Here is a 24,700-nt window from a genome sequence, read left to right on the forward strand (position 1 = left end):
TTGAAACAGAATGACAACTGTTACATTTATTTATATTTATAAAAACAATCAATGCATCTCCTGCTGACTGTATATATAGCTGTGTGCCCTAACATCTTGTATACATGAACAAAGTCTGAAGAGGCTCATTAGCTAAAGGCTTACTGTTTTTCTTTTGATTAGCCAATAAAAAGTGTTATTCTGTTACAAAACTTCCTACTGACTGATTTTAAAATTTGTCTTAACTTGCCCTAGGTGCTAAATTGTCACTGTGTAAAGTACACCTGAGCTTATGCTAGGTACACATGATGCAATTTTCTTACAGATTTACTGTCAGATCAACTATTTCCAACATGTCCGATCTGCTTTCCAATCAATTTTCTGAATGATTTTTCATAGAAGTGAACAGCAAATTGATCGGAAATCAGATCAGACATGATTGTAATAATCCAGTAAATCTGTCAGAAAATTGCATAATGTGTACCTAGCATTACACTACATCTATGGCAGCATGTGTAGTTTAGGATCCTTCTACTTACCTGTTCTCTGTTTTTAATTAGCTTCTCTCCATTGCGCTGCACTGTCCCCTATTTGTGGCTCTGACTGCAGCAAGTCGCACAGAGGACAAAGAAGCAGCGCTGTCCACTCGCGCTCTTTGTCATTTCACACTCCTGTACGGATGTGCACAGGAGCCGAGGCTGGGAGTGTTATGGGTATGTGTACTTGACAAGTGCTGCTCATACATGAGCGTCATTTCTGAAGTATGCCCAAAACGCTATTGCCTGCTGTGCATCCAGTCAGAAGTGCAAAATTACAGGGAGTGGACAGAGCATGCACTGCTTCTTTGTTGAACAGGGGCAAAGCAGCAAAACAGAGGGGAGCCCATTCAAACCAGTGATCACTAGTCAGAGTTGGACAGAATGGGGGGAGGGGGGCGGTTGTTGACAGCCAACCTAGGGTGCTGGAAAGTACAAATCCAGCCCTGCCTGTGGGTGGAATTTAAAGAGAGCTAGTTGAGTGTGTCCTGTCTTGGGGTGGAGCCTTATCTCATGTGTAGCACCTGTCCTGGGAAAGCCTGTATGACGTTTATGTTGCCTGGGCCCTCACCTCTGGTTTTTGGACTGTTTTACAAAAAATGGAGGCATGGAGAGGAGACAAGCTGAGGAGCTCAGTGAAACATCTTCTCATAGTGCTTCCGACAGGCTGTAAGCAAAAATAATCTGTGACAGGACTGTGACTGGGTAATCTCTTGTATTAGGAAAGGACAGGTGCCCATATGAGCCCTTGGCAGCTGCCCAAAGTGACTTAACGACCGCCTAACGCCGATAGGCGGCGGCTGGTCGTAAGTGGAATTACATGGAAACCTTTCCATGTCAGTTCACGGAGGGTGTCTCCGTGAACAGTCTGCAAGCCGCCGATCACGGCTTGCAGGCTAAATATAAACACGCGGGGAAGAAATCCCCGCTGTTTACACCATATGGCGCTGCTGCGGCAGCGCCGTAAAGGAGATCGGCGATCCCCGGCCTCTGATTGGCCGTGGAACGCCTCATTCTGATAGGCTGAAGCCTGTCAGAGGCGGCGCAGGACGGAAAACAGAGGGAGGACGGAAAACGCTGCGGAGGGGGGCTTTGAGGAGCCCCCCACAACACGCAGGCAGCCGGCGGCGATCAGACCCCCCCTGCAGGACAACCCCTAGTGGGGAAAAAGGGGGGGAAGTCTGATCGCCCTGGCTCAAACACGATCTGTGCTGTGGGCTGAATAGCCCACACAGCACAGATCAAAAGAAAAGCCCGGTCCTTAAGTGGTTAAGTATTGTCTCTACTAATACTGTGACCTGTATAGTATGCCTCACTGTTACAGAGAACAGGAAGTTAGTGGACAAGAGTAAAAAAAAAAAACAATAAACTCTGAACTTTTCCTCAATCTATCAAAGTAAGAAAGTGATTAGGCACTTCTGTATGATGCACAGTGTAAATATATGTGACGATAAGTATTTGTCATTTGCAGGTGTTCCAGTGTCAGCTGATGTGACTGGATGGGCAGGAGGTGCGGTGACATTACCCTGTACATATCCTGCAGATGACTGGACAACCACATGTTGGGGACGAGGAGGCTGTCCAGACTCCAGTTGTAATGATCTGTTCATCCGGACAAATCGTCTCATGGTGACCAAGAGAAAATCTGAGAGATACCAGGTACTGGGGAATATAGCCGAGAGTGACGTATCACTGACCATCAGGAATCTAACCAAGTAGGACGCCGGAGTGTATTGCTGCAGAGTGATCATCCCTGGACTGGACAATGACCAGAGGCGTGAAATACGTGTGACGGTACATGAAGGTGAGTGTTTCTCGTTTATAACCTTGGAGACTGATCATAGACTGTACATTAAATGCACTTTAGCCAGGTGGTTACTGAGGTAGCTTTGCTGCATCTGGTATGGCTCTTAAAAGGATGCCTTCAGGGGCGTAACTAGAAATCACTGGGCCCTCCTGCGAAACTTTGGATAGGGCCCTGTCCTTCCCCTGCTTTCTGCACAGGTAAACTGAGAACCAATGTTAATCAATTGGCTAGTGCACACTTGAATGTGTTTCCCCATGCAGATAAAAACAGACAGCAGTGAAGCACTGCACACATTTTTTCTATCAACTCTATTAGCGTTTGTGATAAAACATGCCTGTTTTCATACATACAGACAAACATGGGGCTTGATGTACTAAGACAAATACCGAACTTTTGCGGTAGGTTCGCGAACCGAAAATTGGAGGTTCGGGCCATCTCTACTCCTAGGCGATCATTTTGGATCTTCTGTATAAAGTAACTTTTCAGCACTCTGCAATTGAAAGAGTACCAAAAGGTAGATGAAAAAGTACTTTCAAAATTATTTTGGGGATTTTCTTGCTTACTGGTGGCTTAAAAAGCATTTTATAGATAAAGTATGAAAATATCACCTAGGAGAAAGCTTGGGAGAAAAAGTGAATTGAATAAAGGCCTTCAATAATACAAATATTAATAATAAAATATTAAATAATTTTGTACAGACCTGAACATAAAGCATGCAAAACTTAAGCCTGGTACACACCATGCAATTTCCTGTCAGATCAACGGGTCGAATCGTTAATTTCCGACAGGTCTGATCTGATTTCCGATCGTTTTTCTGATTTTCTTATAGAAGTGATTGGAAAATCAATCAGAAAAACAATTAGAAATCAGATCAGACCTGTCAGAAAGGATCTATTTGATGGGAAATTGCTTGGTGTGTACCAGGCATTAGAAGCAGAGATGGACAAGAGAACCTGTGGAAATATTGGGGGTGCCCCTCCAAACGAGAGGCCATTGCAGGGTTTGGCTTTGTCTCATATATAGAGAGGGTTAATGATATGCTAATAATCGTGTCCAGTTTGGAGCTTCACCAATCAGATGCTTTAACTTTGCATACCGTCCGGTCCGGTACTATTAGCAACTTATTGACCATCGCTAGTCATATGTACAGTACATAAATAATCTGAAAGATGCAGTGGCGTAGCTAAGGAGCTATGGGCCCCGATGCAAGTCTTACAATGGGGCCCCTCAAGCACTCTATACATAACAATTGATACGGCGCACCAAAACCTGCCAATAGCAACTACAGTGTCAGAGGTGCAAGAAAGGGATGGGAAATAGCTTGGTAATGATTACCACTGTTCACTATTCAAAGTATCTATAGAAGTGATTATTATGAGCACAGGACCAACAAAGAGCTAATACTGTAGTTGAGGAAGGGCCCCTCTGCAATTCCTATTGCTACACCCCTGGACAGATGCAAAATCATAAACGTGACATAACTTATGTGTGTTTCTTGTTTTCTTCTGTTTGCAGAGCTGGTGACTTCCAACCATTCTTACACACAGGTATACCTTTTCTCTTCTACGCTCAGACCCCAGACCCCCATGTACCCCTCCTGCCGAGTATGGCCATCTAACACCCCCTCAAACCCCACCCCCCCAGCACACACACACTGACAATTCATGAGTTGATCAGGAAATGCAACTAGCTGATATCTGTGCAATTTCGAGTTCCTGGCCAGACCCTGCTGAAGATGATCAGCCGGACTAAATAGTCTTAGTGCCAGGACTTAAAGTGGACCGGAACTCTTGCACAAGACAGAAGAAAAACATAGAGAAATGCATCATGAATGTATTTAGAAAGTTTTGCCTGTCTAATTCCCCCTCATCTGTGACTAATCACAAGTTTTAATTTGATGTCTCAGCTGTGTCAGCTGGCTGCCTCTGCAGAGCATCTAATTTGTAAACACAGGATATTAACGCCTGTCTGCTTCCATGAAAGCAGGAAGTAGACACACAGCAGATTTATTGCAGGATTTGTATCAGCTGTGACAAATAATTTTTTTCTCTCTAAAAGTTATTATGCTGTTGCGTATCTTTTAGAGCAGAGCGTAACATGTACGCTTAGGGGACATAGGAGGCAGAAAAAGCGAGGCTTCCGAGACAAGCGGTCGCTTTTTCTGACGGGGGAAGGAATCAGTGATCGGGCACCATGTCCCGATTCATTGATTCCTGGGCTATCGAGCAGCGGCCGGGAGTGCACGTGAGCGATCGGCCGCGGGAGCGCATATGGCCTTCTGGATGTAGCCTCTACGTCCAGAAGGCTTAAATGGTTAAAGAGGCTCAGAGACTAATAATACTAAAGTTATGATACTTACCCGGGGCTTCCTCCTGCCCCATAAACACGTCTAAGTCCCACGCCATCCTCCCGCGGTCTGCCGTTCAGCCATGGTTAGCTCCGTTACCAGGCTCAGTAATGTCAGTCCGGGTCTACTGCGCATGCACGAGAGGTCTGCGCATGCACAGTAGACCCTGGGTGGCATCGAAAGAGCTTGGTAACGGAGCTCACCGCGGCTGAACGGCAGACTGTGGGAGGACGGCGTGGGACTAAGACATGTTTATGGGGCAGGAGGAAGCCCCGGGTAAGTTTAAGTGCTTTAGTATTCTCTGAGTCTCTTTAACCCTTTCAGGAAGGGAAAGAAGAAAAGGAACGCAGCCTAGTTATATGTATGCTTGGCACTGTACATACATACAGTGGCTTGCAAAAGTATTTGGCCCCCTTGAAGTTTTCCACATTTTGTCACATTACTGCCACAAACATGAATCAATTTTATTGGAATTCCATGTGAAAGACCAATACAAAGTGGTGTACACGTGAGAAGTGGAACGAAAATCATACATGATTCCAAACATTTTTTAAAAATCAATAACTGCAAAGTGGGGTGTGCGTAATTATTCAGCCCCCTTTGGTCTGAGTGCAGTCAGTTGCCCATAGACATTGCCTGTTGAGTGCTAATGACTAAATAGAGTGCACCTGTGTGTAATCTAATGTCAGTACAAATACAGCTGCTCTGTGACGGCCTCAGAGGTTGCCTAAGAGAATATTGGGAGCAACAACACCGTGAAGTCCAAAGAACACACCAGCCAGGTCAGAGATAAAGTTATCGAGAAATGTAAAGCAGGCTTAGGCTACAAAAAGATTTCCAAAGCCTTGAACATCCCACGGAGCACTGTTCAAGCGATCATTCAGAAATGGAAGGAGTATGGCACAACTGTAAACCTACCAAGACAAGGCCGACAACCTAAACTCACAGGCCAAACAAGAAGAACGCTGATCAGAAATGCCGACAAGAGGCCCATGGTGACTCTGGACAAGCTGCAGAGATCTACAGCTCAGGTGGGGGAATCTGTCCATAGGATAACTATTAGCCGTGCACTGCACAAAGTTGGCCTTTATGGAAGAGTAGCAGGAAGAAAGCCATTGTGAACAGAAAAGCATAGGAAATCCCGTTTGCAGTTTGCCACAAGCCATGTGGGGGACACAGCAAACATGTGGAAGAAGATGCTCTGGTCAGATAAGACCAAAATGCAAAACGCTATGTGTGACGGTAAACTAACACTGCACATCACTCAGAACACACCATCCCCCCTGTCAAATATGGTGGTGGCAGCATCATGCTCTGGGGGTGCTTCTCTTCAGCAGGGACAGGGAAGCTGGTCAGAGTTGATGGGAAGATGTATGGATCCAAATACAGGGCAATCTTGGAAGAAAACCTCTTGGAGTCTGCAAAAGACTTGAGACTGGGGTGGAGGTTCACCTTCCAGCAGGACAACGACCCTACACATAAAGCCAGGGCAACAATGGAATGGTTTAAAACAAAACATATCCATGTGTTAGAATGGCCCAGTCAAAGTCCAGATCTAAATCCAATTGAGAATCTGTGGCAAGATCTGAAAACTGCTGCTCACAAACGCTGTCCATCTAATCTGACTGAGCTGGAGCTGTTTTGCAAAGAAGAATGGGCAAGGATTTCAGTCACTAGATGTGCAAAGCTGGTAGAGACATACCCTAAAAGACTGGCAGCTGTAATTGCAGCAAAAGGTGGTTCTACAAAGTATTGACTCAGGGGCTGAATAATTATGCACACCCCACTTTGCACTTATTGATTTGTAAAAAATGTTTGGAATCGTGTATGATTTCCGTTCCACTTCTCACATGTACACCACTTTGTATTGGTCTTTCATGTGGAATTCCAATAAAATTGATGCATGTTTGTGGCAGTAATGTGACAAAATGTGAAAAACTTCAAGGGGGCCGAATAATTTTGCAAGCCACTGTATGTTTATCTCATCATCATGTATCAGTTCAGCTATCCTTATAGCTCAAATGATTGATTTCAGACACAGCAGATAAAAAGCAGGCATAGTTATATAGAGAAAACACTCAGGAGGTGAAACCGGAAGTGCCTCTCTCTGACTTGACAATTCAAAATGGGTAAAGACAGAAATAGGTGTCAGGCAGCAGCAAATGGCACAGAATTTTATTTATGAAAATAAATATTTATAGCTATTAGCGTCATGTAACTCAATGCTATCCTGTTTCTATGATCAGTGATGAGCTTTAAATAATTGTTTTCTCTGTATTTTGTCTATGTCAATTTCATTCAAGTGCAGAATGTAACCGAGTGGGCGAATATCGGGCCCGTTGCAAATACGATTCGAGGAATAATTGTGTTCTTGTTCCCCCCTGTGGCTCTGCTGCTGTTCAAATGTAAGTCTTGTTCCTTTCAGTCTCCTAAATTCACCTCTCATGTCCAGATGTATAATTCTGGGAATATACCATGGTTTTTTTTGGCAGATAGATGGCTCGACAGATAATGTCCTTCAGGTCCAATCTGATTTCTATAGTTTTTCTGATCAATTTTCTCATAGAAGTGAATGGAAATCGATTGGAAAATCGGTTGGCCAGTAAAAGTGCCAAAAAACTCATTCTGTATCCCCAGCATAAGAGAACAGCTAAAGGCATTTACCGTATTTTTCAGACTATAAGACGCTCCTGACCATAAGACGCACCTAGGTTTAGAGGACAAAAAACAGAAAAAAAATATATATACTTAGGCCCTGTTCACATTAGGGTTCCCTGTCCGGATTCGCCGGGCCGGATCCGGACCGTATACTGTACCAAACGGAGGGTACGTTCCGCATAGCAATGCAAAGGCTATGCGGACGTTCACACGTGTCCGTTCCGTACAGTACGGAGCTGGACTAGATCCGGACTCCGGACACTTTTCCAACATGCGCTATTTTTTGGGTCCGGCTCTCCGGCCCACGCACCCGGACCGGAGCCGGACCTGACCCTGACAGCACCATCCGGAACACAGAAACCAATGGGAAACGGAAGGCACAGAACACACTGCCTACAAACACCTGACGTTCTACCCCACTTCCTATGAGTATCCAAGCGACCATTTCAGATGGGGACACATGGGCCAAGCATGTCTGGAGTGGAGCAGCAGTGACAGACATGCTGGAGCTGTTTGGCAGAATGTCGGAGGTGGAGGTGAGGCCTACAGCGGAGGAACCTGATTCTACAGGTGCACCAGGTGCACCTTCTGCTGACCCCAACATTTTTTTATTTAAATTTCGCTATTTTTTGACCACTGATCCGGATGGCAGCCTGATGCATGCCTGATGCAAACGGACCGGATCCGGATCGGAACCATCCGTTTGCATGGCAAAACGCAAGTGTGAACGGGGCCTAAACCTGGTGCATCCATGGTGATGGGGCATCTTGTGGATTATGCCCCTTTTGTAACTCATGCCCCCTTATACTTCTTGTGTCTCCCTGTGTCCCCCTTGTGTCCCCCATGTGTCCGCATCTGTCCTCCTTGTGTCCTTCTATATGCCACTTTGTGCCCCCCTTGTGTCCTCCTCTATGCCCCTTTGCGTCCCCCTTGTGTCCTCCTCTATGCCCCATTGTGTCTCCCTCTCTGTCCCCCTTGTGTCCCCCATGTGTCAGTCTCTGTCCTCGTTGTGTCCTCCTCTTTACCGCTTTGTGTCCCCGTCTCCTAAGTTTGTCCCTCTGTGTCCTCCTCTGCATGGGGTCAGTACAGGGAGCCCCCGACATTGCGGTGGCTTGGAGGTTCGTATTGGCAGGCGTTCACTAGAGATGTCGTGAACGGTTCCAGGCGAACTTTGGGGGTTCGCGTTCGCCTGCATCAGGCGAACTTTTTCGGAAGTTCGATTCGCCCCATAATGCTCTATTGAGCAAACCTTTGACCCTCCATATCACTGTCAGCAGACATATTATTGCCAAACACACTTCTCTCACTGCTGGGGGTCCGCCCACCCTCCCTCCTCCAAGCAAGGTCCTTATACCATTTGACTCAGTTGTCTGCCTACACTAATTAGTTATGGGACAGCTGCTACACACTCTGCTAGGGAGATTTTAATTAGCCTCTTGTGGGTCGTCTCCTCCCTCCTGCCGGAGGGAGGAGGGTCTCTTCTGCCAGGGAATTATACTATTTTAAAAACCAGTATACATCATACCATGGCTGGGAATCGAACCCAGCTCTCACTGTGTGGTGGCCAAGCCACCCTAACCACTGTACCACTACAGTAGTAAGTGAAGCTGGCCTAAAATTTACCATTTATGCTCAATGCAATAGAAACAGGTTGCTTACAGGGAACCTTAACTGAGAGTGATATGGATGTTTCCTGTAAACAATACCAGTTGCCTGGCAGTCCAGCTGATCTTTGTGACTGCAATAGTGGCTGAATCACACCCTGAAACAAGCATGCAGCTAATCCAGTCTGACTTCAGTCAGAGCACCTGATCTGCATGCTTGTTCAGGGGCTGTGGCTAAAAGTATTAGAGATACAGGATCAGCAGGCGATTCAGGCAACTGGTATTATTTTAAAAGGAAAAATCCATATCCTTCTCCGTTTAGGTTCCCTTTAAGGATTTGTAGCATAAAAGCCAACTCACATTGGCTGGGATTTGAACCTGGGTCTCACTGTGTGGTGGGCATGCACCCTAACCACTGTACCAACTGAAGCTGGCCTAAAAATTACCATTTATGCTCAATACAAGAGAAAAAGTAGACAAGACAAATAACATTTATATCACACTTTTCTCCTGGCGGACTCAAAGCACCAGAGCTGCAGCCACTAGGGCATGCTCTATAGGCAGTAGCAGTGCTAGGAAGACTTGCCTAAGGTCTCTTACTGAATAGGTGCTGGCTTACTGAACAGACAGAGCTGAGATTTAAACTCTGGTCTCCTGTTACACCATGTTACACCATGCAGCCACTGCTTACAGATATGTAGCCAGACATGGCCTTCTCTTTTGTGTTCAACAGTTGTCCAAAGAGAACCCCAGATAGCCAGGTAGATTCATATCTCTCTCTTTTCCTAACACTGCTACTGGAGGGAGGTGGGAGGAGGGAGGTGGGAGGAGGGAGGTGGGAGAAGGGAGGAGGGAGGTGGGAGGAGGGAGGAGTCCACTTCGGCCCACGTGGCGGTGATTGACAGCTCCGCTCGCGCAGGCGCAGTACAGGCCGACCTGGAGGTCGCTCTGACGTCATCGCCGGGGATCGGGATGAAGCTGCGGCGAACGGCTGCGGGGAGAGCTGTGGCGAGGGACATGCTGGGAGCTTGGGGCTGGAGGAAGCCCCCGGTAAGTACCACTTATTTTATACATTTTCCCCTGATGACTCCTTTAGGGACCAATGAGAATGGCTCACAGGAATAAGCAGCCATAAACAGGGCGTAGATTTCAATTACCACGGTCCAGAAGAGGTTAATTATAATAATACCCATCACCCTTTACGGAGCTGCAGGCTTGGGTTGGCTTAATTTCTATTTCTTCCTGATGCAGTTAAAATTTGCATGTTAAGATAATTTTTTGTTGATTGCTAATATATTGTTGAAAATCTTTTTTTCTCTTTTACAGTACTACAGTATTTTTTATTAATTCTTTAAAAACATCTGATTGTTGCAGGTTGCTCCTTGCAGTCGAGTTAAACAGAAATTAAAGATAATTTGGGAAGATTCTACCATTACTCCTCAACACTTATTAAAGTGGATTTGAACTCAGAAATTCCTCTCTGCTCCAAAACATAAACAACAACATAATAACATTTAGGCTGGTTTCACAGTGGGACGTTAAAGTCCCACGTTACAGCAGCCAGTAACGCAGCCTAACTCACAGCACAGTAAAATCAATTGTGATGTTCACAGTGCACAAGTTGCCTTACATAGTAACGCAGCACGTTTAAACAAAGTGCTGCATGCTGTAGGTTATACTTGGCTAAGGCATGTTAGACTGTTTGCACATGCTCAGTAATGTTGGAGGAGGAGGTCTCCCCTCCTCCTCTGCAGCCAGCCACATGGCTAATTAATATTCACTGCACTGTGATGACTCCTGGTGGGACTGTAGTGTTGTCCGGATCATGAACGAATAGTTCATTTGATCCGGATCTTTTTTGTGAGTCGAATCATCCGGATCATCACAATGAAAGATTCGGTTCACAGTGGATGTCTGTCTGGAAGAAACAGGAACATACAGAATGTACAGTGCAGGGAAAGTCCTGTCCTGCTAGTCATTTCACCCCCAGTCTGCTTCCCTAGTAAAATGATTCAAATGATTTGGTTCAAAGATCCGGATCTTTTCAATGATCCGATTCAAATGATCAGAATCCTTAAAAAGATCCGGACTTCCTATTACTAACCTGGAGCTGCTGCTTTGAGAGCCTCATAACGCAGCTCAATCTGACGTCCAACTTCAACAGCACCATGCGTTGCGTTAGGGGCACGTTATGTGACCATAACTTCCCCTAAAACGCAACGTCTTGGTGTGAAAGTAGCCTTAAAGGGAAGGTTCAGGGAAACGTTTAAAAAAATAAAAATCCATATCCACTTACCTGGGGCTTCCTCCAGCCCGTGGCAGGCAGGAGGTGCCCTCGCCGCCGCTCCAGAGGCTTCCGGTCGTCTTCGGTGGCCGACCCGACCTGGCCAGGCCGGCTGCCAGGTCGGGCTCTTCTGCGCTCCAAGGACGGGCTCTTCTGCGTCCCACGCGGGCGCGCTGACGTCATCGGACGTCCTCCGGGCTGTACTGCGCAGGCGCAGAACTACTGCACCTGCACAGTACAGCCCGGAGGACGTCCGATGACGTCAGCGCGCCCGCGTGGGACGCAGAAGAGCCCGTCCTTGGAGCGCAGAAGAGCCCGACCTGGCAGCCGGCCTGGCCAGGTCGGGTCGGCCACCGAAGACGACCGGAAGCCTCTGGAGCGGCGGCGAGGGCACCTCCTGCCTGCCACGGGCTGGAGGAAGCCCCAGGTAAGTGGATATGGATTTTTATTTTTTTAAACGTTTCCCTGAACCTTCCCTTTAAGGCCTCTTTCACAGTGCGACGTTAAAGTTGCACGTTAGAATATGTTCCAACGCAGACTAACGCACAGCAATACAAAGTCTGTGCGACATTCACAGTGCACACGTTACGTTGTGTGTAACGTGTAGCAATATTTAGAAAGTGCTGCATGCTGTGCGTTATACTCCTATGTGGCTGCGTTAGACTGCTTGCACATGCTCAGTAATGTATGTCAGGAGAGGAGGAGGGGAGAGTCCTTGTGTCTAGCCACATGGCTAATTAATATTCACTGCACTGTAGTGTTGTCCAGATCATGAACTGATCCGGATCATTTTTGATCGATTTATCCGGATCATTACAATGAATGATTTGGTTCACAGTGGATGTCTGGAAGAAACAGGAACTGCAGCTTCTGTGCACAAGCACAATCTTCCTGCTGCATCTCTCCCTTCCCCAATAGCACCCTCAATGTGCCTTCATTCTCCTGCACCTCTCACTCTGCTGCACCCCTGCTTCCCTAGTAAAATGATTAAAAGATTTGGTTCAAATTTTCGGATCTTTTTAATGATCCGATTCGAATCATCAGAATCATTGAAAAGATCCGGACTTCCCAGTATAGAAAGAAAACCGCACCAAGAGCCCATAATGCAGCTCAATCTGACGTCCAACTTCAACACCACCATGCGTTGTGTTAGGGGCACGTTATGCGACCTTAACGTCCCCTAAAACACAACGTCTTGGTGTGAAAGAGGCCAAAAGAAAATGTTCTTTGTTAGGCCTTGTTCACATTGCGTTCGGCTCGCGCCTCCGTCCGCGTTGGGCTGTTTTTGAGGCGGTTTTTTTTCGATTCCCGGCGCTTGGGTGGGCGATTTGTTTTTGTGCTTAGCGGTTTTCTAAGCGCTTTTTCAGAGCGGTTTTGTAATTCACTCCCTGCCGCAAGTCAGTATGTGAACTCTTTGACCCAGAAAAGAATAAATACAATGTATTTATTCTTAAAAACGTGAACACAATCGCAAATTTTGTGAGCATTTTGCGCTTCTCCTATACTTTCCATTGAGGCGGAATTGCTTAAAAAATGGTCCACGCACCGCTTTACTGAACGGTCAGCGCACGACCCGCGCTGATATGAACCTTCTCATAGACATTCATTGCAAACGCGTTTGGTGGGCGATATTAAAAATCGCCCGTGTGTAAAAAAACAAAACAAAAACGCCTGCAGTGTGAACAAGCCCTTACAGTTTACAGAACTTGCGCAATGAAATCTGCAAATCGTCTACTTCCTGCTTTCATGGAAGTAGACATACTGTATTGTTAGCATCTTGTGTTTACCAATTAGCTCTCTGCCGAGGCAGAGGAGATCCCTGAGCTGACACAGCTGAGGGAACAAATTACAGCTGTGATTAGTCACAGATGAGGGGGAATTAGACAGGCTAAACTCTCTGTTTTCCTTCTGTTCTGTACAAGAGATCAGATCCACTTTAAGGCCCGTCTCAACACACAGATCTTACAATACCATCTAATACTTTAATAATCCTAGAACACAGATGTGACCTTTCTGTGTCAAATGATACTTGTGGTTAAAAATCCTGTATAAAAATTTGTATCACATGACCAGATGAGTTCAGGCAGTCAGTGTCACATTCCATGCAACCTATGGAATGAATAGTCTGCAGTACAGGAAGCCGTCGATGTCCAGAATCTCAATCATCTACTTTATAAGTGGTTTATTGGAAATAAATATGGCAGCCTTCATATCCCTCTCAGTTCAGGTGTGCTTTAATTTTGGCTTCTTGAAATGTCCCCCAGGTGAGCCCCTCTCCCCCGGGACCTCGCTAAGGTAGCCAGAGAGCTCCCCATGTAGTCAAAGAGCCCCAGTTTAGCCAGAGATGCCCCATACCCAGAGTGCCCCCTTTTACTCAGGGAGACCCCCATTTAATTAGAGAGCCTACCCACATTTAGGTAGCCAGAGAGCCCCCCCCCCCTTTAGCCAGAGCACCCCTGGTCTAGGTAGGGAGTCATAGCCCCCCCATGTAGTTAGAGACCCCCCCATCTAGCCAGAGATCACCCCCTTTAAGTAGCCAGGGGAGGCACCACTTAGCCTGAGAGCACCCCATTTAGACAAATAGCCCCCCCTTTAGCCATAAAGCCCCCCCCCCCACCCCTTGTAGCCAGATTGCAGTGGAGGGAGGTGCTTGCAGAGTGGCAGCAGGAGCACAACTCACCTCTCCAAGATCCATATGCGCCACCCGCACCTCCTTCCAGCTTCTCGGTTTCGCGTCTCACTGGTAACAGCGCCACCTGTGGTCATGCTATTACCAGTGAGACAGGAAGCTGAAGAGCAGGAAGGGAGATGCGGGCAGCACATATGGATCTTGGAGAGGTGAGTTACGCCCCTGCTGCCACTCTGCAAGCGCCCACTACTGCTGCATCCCCTCCCCCTGCTCCTATCTTGGCTGCACCAGGGGGGCATCCTATTCTGCCCGCTCCTAGAAACAAACATGCTCTGGATCCTCGCGCACAAATCTTCAGGAGGGTCCTGAGCAGCAGTGGTGGTTTGGAGGAGGAAGTAGGAAGCCTCTGCAGGATCCAGAGGCTCCCCCCTTCTTAGGTAAGTATATTTTTTTACCTTGGCATTGCTTTCAATATAAAAAATTTAGTGGTATATCACTGTGACCCCCCTCCCCCATTGAACAAGCAACGCCTTCCGCTCAGCTCTGCACATTGCACAGATTAATGGCAAATATACATTTAACTTGCTTACCTTGTTTTCTTCAGCACACAAAACACATCCATTCCACGGCATTCCTTATAGAGGCAGTCAGAAGAGAGGGTAAATGTCTGCTGGATTAGCCCAGATGTAGAATGGAGAAACCGTATCACCTTCTCTATGCAGATGATTACTAAGCAGTCCATACTGCAAAAAGAAAACAGCCGCCATTGTTGCTAGGAAGTAAAAGTTGAGCTTACTATCCATTTGGCTATCCATGGCTGATTTAAAAAATAAATGAAAAAAACATTTTTGTTTACATCTAATTAGAAAAATATTTTTAGTTATGGTTTCAGTTAAAATAGAATTTGATTCAAAACTTCTTGCTGTTACTTTAAGACTGAAAGTCATTAATCTGAGAAAATGGGATTATGCTGTAGACCTCACATATCAACTAATTACCTTGTGAAGCAGAGAAGCAGTCACATGACCAAGCTTCTCCTCTTCTTCTTAGTCCCAGACTGACAAGAAAGGTTCTACAATCCAGCAGTCTGGGACATGCCCGCTACCACTGTTGCCACCTACCTTTAGCCTTAGCAATACTAATGATATAGCTGGAAGGAGAATAAGCATTACATGCTCCACCCACTCTGCATCTTTAAGGTTATTTAGTAATGCTATCTTAGTTTGTATTATTGGGGCAGCTCAGACCCATTTTGCTGAATTACGGAATGTAGCTTTAGGCCTGGTGCACACTGAGCGTTTTTGGTAGCGTTTTCAAAACCGCTGCCGCCTCTTGAAAACGCTTGGCTAATGTATCTCAATGGGATGATGCACACCAGTGGTTTGTGGTTTTAAGCAAACTGCAAACGTGGCTCCTGCAGCATTTTTGCGGTTTGCAAATGCGTTTCTGCCTCAATGTAAAGTATAGGAAAAGCTCAAACCGCTCTTGAAAACGCTAGATCAGAGCGGTTTTTGTTACAGTAGCTGTTCAGTAACAGCTTTACAGTAACATGAAATCTGCTACACAAAAACGCTCCAAAAAACGCTAGGCATGTTTAGAAAACCTCTCTAAACATGATGCCTAGAATCGCTCTGAAATCTGCTTCAAAACCCTCCAGCGTTTTGCGGATCTGCTAGAGGTTTTTGGTGTGCACTGGGCCTTAAAGTGTACCTGAAACCTCCTAAAAGGAAAAATGATACATACCTGGGGCTTCCTCCAGCCCCCTTCAGGCTGATCAGTCCCTCGTCATCTTCCCAGGCTGCCTGGATTGTCTGTAAGGCAGCCCGGTAATTCCACCTATTGGCACAGGCGCAGTCTGGCTGCGCACGCTTCCCTATCATGCTCCGCGGCTGGGAGCCGTCTGCACCTGCGCAGTACTGCTCTGCAAGTGCAGAACTCTCCAAGTGACAGGAGCATGATGGGGCGCCAGTGTACGGGGGCGGCAGCAATAATTTCTTCAAAATTTGCCTCAGGCGGCAAAAAGTCTAGGACCGGCCCTGGTGGGGGGCTTTGTAGGTTAGGGTTAAGAGTTTGAACTGGATCCTCTGGGTAATTGGCAGTCAATGAGGAGCTTGACAGAGAGAAGCAGCAGAGGAAGAACAAGAAGAAAGATGAATTAGATGCGTAGAAGTAAGCTCCTCCTTCAGCACAGAACACCTGACCACACCCACCTTCTACCTATGCTGAAAGTGATTAGCCCACCTCCCATTCTGTGTGCAGCTCCCTCTTCTGTGTATAACATTCATGTACAGCAGTCCTCTCCCATTCCTTGTGTAACATTCATGTACAGTTGTTGGAATTAGCAACAACAGTTTTTTATAAATATGTCCATTAGGTAACAGACCTCTTCCCATTCCATGTGCAGCCTCCACTTCCAGGTGTAACATCCATATACAGCAGTCCCCTCCCATTCTATATGTCACATCCACATACAGCAGCCCCCCTCCCATTTCATGAGCGGCCCCTCTGCCATGTGTATCATCCATGTACAGCAACCCCCCTCCCATTCCATGTGCAGCCCCGTCTTCCATGTGTAACATCCATGTATAGCAGCCCACTCTTCTATGTGTAACACCATGTACAGCAGCCCTTCTCCCATTCCACATGTAGTCCCCTCTTCCACAAGGAAAAGCAGCCTCGAAAAGCAGCCCCCCTCATCCATATACATCTACCCTCTTTCATAAGTTAATACCATTTGCATCTTCCTTTTTCTATTTGCAGCCTCCTCTTCCACATGCAGCAATCCCTTCTCCATGTTCAGTCACCTCGCTTAGTTGCTGCCCTAGGCCTGGGCTTTTACTGAAATGTGTCCCTGTTTACAACATTTACTTATCAGTACATATGACGGTACTGTGATTGGATGGCTTTGACAACCATCCCACCAATTTGCATACTGAACTGTGATTGGAGGACTTTGACTAGAGATGGTTCGAATGCGAACTTCCGCAAAAGTTCGGTTCGCACAAATTTTTGCGAACCGCAATAGACTTCAAAGAGGATGCGAACTTTGAAAACTAGAAACATTTATGCTGGCCGGAAAAGTGGTGGAAAAGATGTTTCAAAGGGTCTAACACCTGAAGGGGGGCATGGCGGAGTGAAATAGATGCCAAAAGCCCTGGGGGAAAATCCGGATTTTACGCACAGCAGGGTTTAAGGGCAGAAATCACCTTTTTTATTGCTAAATTGGAGGCCTAAAGTGCTTTAAAACAACTTTCATGTGTATACATCAATCAGGCAGTAGTTCCAGCAAAGGACCAGCACCACACGAAATATACTTATAGCTCTCTTAGTGCTTTATTAGTGCAGGCATGACAGCAACAACAGACGCTGTTTCGGCCTATTCGGGCCTTTTTCAAGTTGCTCAAAGGTCATCAAGTAATACAAAGTGTCACAAGTGTATATATAATACATATAATACCCTCCCACCAAACATATTGACCAACCAGGGCGGCCACCACAGCGAGGACCTGATGGGAGACTGGAAAGTCAGCAAATCGCAGACAAGAGTTTTAAATTCAAAATATAGTCCCCACGCCTCCCACCAGGGAAGCAGCGAATATACCCACCTGCAGCCAGCAGAAGTAATAGCTACCAACGGCGCATCATGCCAAAAAGCCGCCGTCTCCCTCAACGGAAGCGGAACGGAAGGACGTCATAGTCATGTGCTGAGTCACATGACCCGCACCACTGACCCACGTCAGCCAATCACATGTGTCATTATGGTCGCGTAGCAACGCGTACACTAGTGCTGGCCATGCGGAAAGCGGTGTTAATGCGGCCAAATGTGCGCCATGCAAGCAAAGTAATGCGTGCGCACATAATGACAAAGTGTAAGCCGCACCACTCACCGTACCGCAGCAAGTAAAGGGGAACTCTTCTGCTTCTCTTAATGAGGCCACCCGGATCAATCTGAAAATACAAAAGATTAAAAACAGCACGGATTAAAACCTGATATACATAAAGCAGCAAACAGATAAACAAGTATATAAATTGTAGAAACATCTATGAGGCACCTAAAATCAAATACAGAACCCCAGGTCAAGCTCTCTATTAAGCCCCGCTCTCCCCATGGCATCAAGTCGTCTAATCCACCCCGCCTCCCTTCGTAGCAACTCTTTCTGTCTATCTCCCCCTCTCCACTGTGGGGACACCCCATCAATAACCATTACCCTCAACTGAGCAACACTGTGTCCACAAGCCACAAAATGTTCTGCCACTGCCTGTCCTGCTGTGCCGTTTCTGATGGTAGACTTGTGTGCAGAAATTCTCATCTTCAAACTCTGAGTTGTCATCCCAACATAAATGTAACTACACGGGCATTTAAGTAAATACACCACGTGATCAGAGTCACATGTATAAAGTCCTCTAACATGATAAGTAGTACCTAAGGTGGGATGTTGAAAGGTGTTACTGCGTATCACGCTATTGCACATATGGCAGGACAGACAAGGGAACATACCAGTTCTAGATGTACGTGGATTGATCGAAGGTGCGATTTTAGTGCGTAATCTGTCATGCAGCGTAGGAGCCCGGCGATACGACATAAGTGGAGGGTATCTAAACTCTGATACCCTAGGTAGGCCATCGCGTAGTATATGCCAGTGTCTGCGTAGTACATGTGCTACAGCATCACTGCAGACACTGTATGTAGAAACAAACGGGATGCGGGGCAAACCTCGATTACCCCGCCTGTGCCCCATGTCGTTCCTCTGTAAGACACTCGAGGGGTACCCTCTCGCACGGAACTTCTCAGATACCTCAGTGCGTCGCTCGACACGCTTATCTGGATCGCTCACTATACGATCAATCCTCGCAAATTGACTACCAGGAATTCCATCCTTCACAGCACCAGGGTGAAAACTCCCATAGTGAAGGGTGGAATTCCTGTCCGTCGGCTTCACATACAAGTCAGTAGACAAAGACCCATTATCGACCGTCACCAGGACATCAAGAAAAGAAATCTGCCCGTGATCCCAATTAGCCGTCAACTTGATAGCGGGGCACTGCTGATGGACCTCCTGGATAAATTCATCCAGCAAGACCTATATCGATTTTACCGTAACATTAAGTTGAAACAGTTCTTCAGTACAGCTCCACAGTTTTCACATGTGAACAGTCCTGATGAGGAGTGTGGTGCGTTGCGTTTGAGAGACACTGGTCTGCGCAATGCAAGCATGTTTAAACCTCCCAGTCATGCATTGATTGACACTTATATTTCTAATGTGACTGAGGAACTTTTACAAATTGAACGGGACTTCAGGGAGGGTCGTTTTCGTGTGCCCCATAATCTGTCCAGGGAGGAGAGCCTAGCCCTTAAAACCTTACAGGACAATACCAGTATTACCATTTGTCCAGCCGACAAAGGGGGAGCGGTGGTGGTACTGGATCGTAGCCAATATGTTGCAGAGATTGAGAGACAACTTGCTGATGAGTGTGTATATGTGAGGCTGCAGGGAGATCCTTTGCCTCAGATACAGAGACGTATCATGGGTTTGCTAAGAGATGCATTGGCTAATAATATTATTGATGAACCGTTGTTCAATTATTTACAACAGACCAACCCCACTACGCCACATATATACATTCTTCCAAAAATACACAAAACTTTGTGTTGTCCTCCTGGACGACCTATTGTGGTGGGAGTGGGGTCGGTCTTTGTTCCCCTTGCATGTTACTTAGATAAACTCTTGCAGCCCATGGTACAGTCTCTGGACTCCTATCTAAGGGATACCAACATGTTTTTATCCAAACTGCGGGCATTGCCACCCTTGGAAGAGGGGGCTGCCTTGGTAACCTTGGACGTTGAAAGCCTCTACACCTCCATCCCTCATGATGGAGGTGTAGAGGCAGTTGATTGGTACCTGATGTTGTTCTCAGAGTGTACTGTGGTACAACGTAAATTTCTCATCAATTTACTTGAACTGGTACTCAAGGAAAATTACTTTGAATTTGGTGGGCGGTTCTTTGGACAGCTGCGGGGCACTGCTATGGGTTCTAACGTGGCTCCCTCCTATGCAAATTTATTTATGGGGATGTACGAGGAGGCTTTTGTCTACTCGAGTCCCCTGTTTCGCCACCATGCATTATGCTGGTGGCGTTTTATCGATGATATCTTCTGCATTTGGAGGGGGCCGCGTCACACACTGGATGAATTTATCCAGGAGGTCCATCAGCAGTGCCCCGCTATCAAGTTGACGGCTAATTGGGATCACGGGCAGATTTCTTTTCTTGATGACCTGGTGACGGTCGATAATGGGTCTTTGTCTACTGACTTGTATGTGAAGCCGACGGACAGGAATTCCACCCTTCACTATGGGAGTTTTCACCCTGGTGCTGTGAAGGATGGAATTCCTGGTAGTCAATTTGCGAGGATTGATCGTATAGTGAGCGATCCAGATAAGCGTGTCGAGCGACGCACTGAGGTATCTGAGAAGTTCCGTGCGAGAGGGTACCCCTCGAGTGTCTTACAGAGGAACGACATGGGGCACAGGCGGGGTAATCGAGGTTTGCCCCGCATCCTGTTTGTTTCTACATACAGTGTCTGCAGTGATGCTGTGGCACATGTACTACGCAGACACTGGCATATACTACGCGATGGCCTACCTAGGGTATCAGAGTTTAGATACCCTCCACTTATGTCGTATCGCCGGGCTCCTACGCTGCGTGACAGATTACGCACTAAAATCGCACCTTCGATCAATCCACGTACATCTAGAACTGGTATGTTCCCTTGTCTGTCCTGCCATATGTGCAATAGCGTGATACGCAGTAACACCTTTCAACATCCCACCTTAGGTACTACTTATCATGTTAGAGGACTTTATACATGTGACTCTGATCACGTGGTGTATTTACTTAAATGCCCGTGTAGTTACATTTATGTTGGGATGACAACTCAGAGTTTGAAGATGAGAATTTCTGCACACAAGTCTACCATCAGAAACGGCACAGCAGGACAGGCAGTGGCAGAACATTTTGTGGCTTGTGGACACAGCGTTGCTCAGTTGAGGGTAATGGTTATTGATGGGGTGTCCCCACAGTGGAGAGGGGGAGATAGACAGAAAGAGTTGCTACGAAGGGAGGCGGGGTGGATTAGACGACTTGATGCCATGGGGAGAGCGGGGCTTAATAGAGAGCTTGACCTGGGGTTCTGTATTTGATTTTAGGTGCCTCATAGATGTTTCTACAATTTATATACTTGTTTATCTGTTTGCTGCTTTATGTATATCAGGTTTTAATCCGTGCTGTTTTTAATCTTTTGTATTTTCAGATTGATCCGGGTGGCCTCATTAAGGAAAGCAGAAGAGTTCCCCTTTACTTGCTGCGGTACGGTGAGTGGTGCGGCTTACACTTTGTCATTATGTGCGCACGCATTACTTTGCTTGCATGGCGCACATTTGGCCGCATTAACACCGCTTTCCGCATGGCCAGCACTAGTGTACGCGTTGCTACGCGACCATAATGACGCATGTGATTGGCTGACGTGGGTCAGTGGTGCGGGTCATGTGACTCAGCACATGACTATGACGTCCTTCCGTTCCGCTTCCGTTGAGGGAGACGGCGGCTTTTTGGCATGATGCGCCGTTGGTAGCTATTACTTCTGCTGGCTGCAGGTGGGTATATTCGCTGCTTCCCTGGTGGGAGGCGTGGGGACTATATTTTGAATTTAAAACTCTTGTCTGCGATTTGCTGACTTTCCAGTCTCCCATCAGGTCCTCGCTGTGGTGGCCGCCCTGGTTGGTCAATATGTTTGGTGGGAGGGTATTATATGTATTATATATACACTTGTGACACTTTGTATTACTTGATGACCTTTGAGCAACTTGAAAAAGGCCCGAATAGGCCGAAACAGCGTCTGTTGTTGCTGTCATGCCTGCACTAATAAAGCACTAAGTCTACTAAGTCTGTGGTGCTGGTCCTTTGCTGGAACTATTGTTGTGACCCCTTTGGTACCGGGGTGAGGACCGAGCACACTACTTCCTCTGAGCCTATGGTGTCGCTCCTGGGTGCTTGAAGTCATCAATCAGGCAGTTTAATTAGTGTACTGCTTCACACTGACAGACCAAACTCACTGTGTAACGCAACGCAAACTGTTTGTGTAGTGACGGCCGTGCTGGACTGGTGCTCACCATGGCCAGAGTGCAGGCAATGGCGGTTTTCAAGCCCATATGGTCGCCGGGCTGAGGTAGCTCAATGACAGAACAATAGTGACTGTCCTGCTGATCGAATCTGGTCTGTCCACAATGAAGCAACAACCTTATTATCTTGGGTGTGCCCCTCCCCCCCCCCCCCGAGACACTCATATAGCCGGCGGTCAATGCTTCATTGTGATACGCAAGCCCCTTCACCACGGCAAGGTAATGATCATGAAGGGGAATTGACACATGTACATTTCTTTTGTTTTGTTGTTGCAGCTGCAGTGCAGCCAGAAGAATTAGGCAGGCATGTACACGCACCAGAAAAATTATTATAGCAGCCGCTGCTAGCAGCGGCCTTAAAAATTCAGGAATCCGCCTGGAGTCCTGGACCCTGTTGGTGGTGGCGGAGAAGGCAGTCAAGCGGCCTGCAGGCAGAGATGCTGTGTGGGGAGTGACTTAGTCATGGGGCAGGCAGTCACACGGCGTGCAGGCAGAGATGCTGTGTGTGGGGACTGATTTAGTCTTCGGGCGGGCAGTATCCCTCCAGGATCCATGCCTCATTCATTTTGATAAAGGTGAGGTACTGAACACTTTTGTGACCTAGGCGACTTCTCTTCTCAGTAACAATGCCTCCAGCTGCGCTGAAGGTCCTTTCTGACAGGACGCTTGAGGCAGGGCAAGACAGAAGTTGGATAGCAAATTGTGACAGCTCTGGCCACAGGTCAAGCCTGCACACCCAGTAGTCCAGGGGTTCATCACTGCTCACAGTATCTACATCCACACTTAAGGCTAGGTAGTCGGCTACCTGCTGGTCGAGGCGTTGGTGGAGGGTGGATCCGGAAGGGGTAAGGCGAGACATTGGACTAAAGAATGTTTGCATGTCCGACATCACCATGAGATCACTAGAGCTTCCTGTCCTTGCCTGCGTGGACATGGTAGGAGGAGGAAGATTAATGGCAGTGGCACCTTTATTCTATTGTGCTGTGACATCACCCTTAAACGCACTGTAAAGCATACTTGCCAGCTTGTTGTGCAAGTGCTGCATCCTTTCCGCCTTCTGGTGAGTTGGTAACATCTCCGTCACTTTGTTCTTATACCGAGGGTCTAGTAGCGTGGCCACCCAGTACAGGTCATTCCCCTTGAGTTTTTTTTATACGGGGGCCCCTAAATAGGCTGGACAGCATGAAAGCCGCCATCTGCACAAATTTGGATGCAGACGTACTATCCATCTCCTCTTGCTCTTCCTCAGTGATGTCAGGTAAGTTCTCCTCCTCCCCCCAGCCACGAACAATACCACGGGAAAGTTGAGCAGCACAAGCCCCCTGTGACGCCTGCTGCGGTTGTTCTTCCCCCTCCTCCTCCTCCAAAAAAACACCTTCCTCATCATCTGACTCCTCTTCCCCACAGGACTCTTCCTCCTCCTCCCCCCTCCTCTGTGCTGCCGCAGGTGTTGAGGAAACATCTGGTTCTGAGAATTGATCCCACAACTCTTCCTCCTGTTCCTGTAACTGTTCCTGTTCACGCTCCTCCACAGCTTGATCCACCACTCTACGCACGGCACGCTCCAGGAAGAAAGCATATGGGATCAAGTCGCTGATGGCGTCTTCACTGCAACTCACCATGTTTGTCACCTCCTCAAACGTCCGCATGAGCCTGCAGGCATTTCGCATGAGTGTCCAGTACTTCGGCCAGAACATTCCCATCTCCCCAGAGTGTGTCCTTCTACTGTAGTTGTAGAGATACTGGTTGACGGCTTTCTCCTGTTGTAGCAGGTAGTTAAACATAAGGAGGGTTGAATTCCAGCGAGTCGGGCTATCGCAAATCAAGCATCTCACCGGCAAGTTCTTTCTCCGCTGAATATCGCCCAAGCTTGCCATGGCCGTGTAAGACCGCCTGAAATGCCCACACAACTTCCTGAACTGCTTCAGGACGTCCTGTAAGCCTGGGTACTTACACACAAATCTCTGTGTCAATGTGTCAACTTTCCCAAATTCAAAGCCGAAATGAGATTGCTGCCGTTGTCACACACCACATTGCCGATCTCCAGTTGGTGCAGAGTCAGCCACTGATCCACCTGTTTGTTAAGAGCAGCCAGGAGAGCTGCTCCAGTGTGATTCTCCGCTTTGAAGCAGGACATGTCTAAGATGGCGTGACACCGTCGTACCTGGTATACAGCATAGGCCATGGGGAGCTGGGGCAGTGTAGCTGGAGAGGAGATTGCAGCACCAGTAGAGTTGTACTGCCACTCAGCCAAGGAGGAGGACGACAGTGAAGAGGATGTAGCAGCCATGGAGGTGTAACAACATGGTCCGCTGCACAGCCACGTACTCCCTGCTTGCCAGCGGTCACCAGGTTGACCTAATGGGCAGTGTAAATAATGTACATACCCTGACCGTGCTTGGCAGACCAGGCATCCGTGGTCAGATGGACCCTTGACCCAACGCTGTGTGCCAGAGATGACACCACTTGCCATTCAACTTCACGGTACAGTTTGGGTATCCCCTTTTTTGAGAAATAATTGCAGCCTGGTATCTTCCACTGCGGTGTCCCAATGGCCACAAATTTTTGGAATGCCTCAGAGACCACCAGCTGGCATGGTAACAGCTGGCAAGCTAACAGTTTCCCCAAGCCAGCTGTCAGACGGCGGGCAAGGGGGTGACTGGCAGACATTGGCTTTTT

At 47.3% G+C, this 24,700-nt stretch overlaps 2 long non-coding RNA genes across 3 annotated transcripts in view; one reads left to right on the forward strand and one right to left on the reverse strand.

Moving 5' to 3' along the window:
- Nucleotides 1–24,700, reverse strand: part of LOC137564366 (uncharacterized) — a 128,959-nt gene that overhangs the window by 91,884 nt on the left and 12,375 nt on the right. For both annotated transcript variants that reach the window (XR_011030587.1, XR_011030586.1), the window contains exon 2: nucleotides 14,435–14,587. This is a non-coding gene — a long non-coding RNA (uncharacterized lncRNA). The remainder of the gene's footprint in view (nucleotides 1–14,434; nucleotides 14,588–24,700) is intronic.
- LOC137564368 (uncharacterized) lies at nucleotides 2,245–10,361 on the forward strand. Its single transcript, XR_011030588.1, has 4 exons — nucleotides 2,245–2,319; nucleotides 3,838–3,869; nucleotides 6,978–7,074; nucleotides 10,306–10,361. It is a non-coding gene; the product is annotated as an uncharacterized lncRNA (long non-coding RNA).

Source organism: Hyperolius riggenbachi, chromosome 3 (assembly GCF_040937935.1).
Source record: "Hyperolius riggenbachi isolate aHypRig1 chromosome 3, aHypRig1.pri, whole genome shotgun sequence".
NCBI lineage: Eukaryota > Metazoa > Chordata > Amphibia > Anura > Hyperoliidae > Hyperolius > Hyperolius riggenbachi.